Source organism: Hippoglossus hippoglossus, chromosome 17 (genome assembly GCF_009819705.1).
Source record: "Hippoglossus hippoglossus isolate fHipHip1 chromosome 17, fHipHip1.pri, whole genome shotgun sequence".
NCBI lineage: Eukaryota > Metazoa > Chordata > Actinopteri > Pleuronectiformes > Pleuronectidae > Hippoglossus > Hippoglossus hippoglossus.
In genome coordinates, this window is record NC_047167.1 from 831,065 (window position 1) to 832,502 (window position 1,438).

Here is a 1,438-nt window from a genome sequence, read left to right on the forward strand (position 1 = left end):
GTTTCATAAAGTTGGTTAGCAACTGGCTCAGACAGCTCCACTTTACTCAACCAGCCGAGAGCGCATTCACATTAAAGACGCACAAGCCAGTCACATCAACATCAACACATAAGTACAGATTATTTAATATGAGATCAAATGTTACCCCTGGAAACCTTCTTTGCTTGTTTGCAGCATATTATGAAACTGCTATTGAAACCAAGTGCAGTACACTTCAAGTGAAGAAAGTAAAGAAAGTAATCCTTAATGAGGTGGATATACCTTTTTTTTTTGTATCTACAGTCATCATCTCAGTGTTTCCTGAGATAGGATTTATTATGGGTGCCTAGCGGTGCGAGCACTACTAGGCGCAATGCATAGCACTCATATTGTTATTCCACGAAGTTTATTTATAACTGTTACTTTGCAGACTTCAGAGGTTTACATTAGTGATGATGTCACAGGTGAGACTTCCCTCTGACGACTCTTGTGTCAACCATGAATGGTGCCACTCCTGTTAGCTGATCCCCCTGCAGCTCCTCTGCAGGCATGTTGGGTTAGTCTTTACTGTCCAGCATACCTGCAACTAGTATTTTTGGTCTTCCAGAACTTGTCTTACACAGTGTAGCACTTTGATATATTTTAATGTCCTGTTAAGATGCCCCAGCCACCTTAAATACTTTACTCTCTTTACCCTGTGATCTCATTATATGGTACTACTCAAAGTTCATGGACCATTATTTTACCTCACAGCTCCTCATAAATACCTTAATGAAAAACAAGTCCAGGACGTCTGAGTGTAATGAAAGTAGAAAGGTTCCCCAAACCTTTATACATGCCACAATTTGTGTTTTAGTTTTTTACTTATTGAATGAAATTAAAACTAAGATTCCAACATTTAAAACAGTGGTATGTTTTAATAATTGTTAAATTTTTGACCAAAATCATTCTATTGTTGTTTTTATTTATTTGAGTTCACAGCTGGCTCCATTAAAAGCATCCCCTTGATCTGTTATGTCATTGTTATGGAAAGCAAATGTCTCATGCTTTTGTTACATGCCACTTTATTGTTAACTCTGCTGTTGTTTCTGTCAGGAGCTTGTAGGATGCTGATGTGATTGGCTCAATAGTCAGCAGGTGTTGATCTGATCCTCGGAACTGAACATGATGTTAGCAGTGCAGCACAGGTTACCATGGTGATCTATCCCCAGTTAAAAGTGAGCCAGCTTCTTGATACAGAAAACCTGAGATAAAACCAAAGATAGCTTGATCTCACGCATTAAATCTGTGTTTTTGCTGTACATTTTATGTTTTAATTATTGTGTGTAAAATAAAATAAAATAATAGTGCATATTTATACTTGATATGTGAGTATTGTATCAGTTGGTACACACCTGGTATTAACATGTGGTTTTTATGATCCGATCTCAAGTGGACATCTCTAAGTACAGGTGTTAAC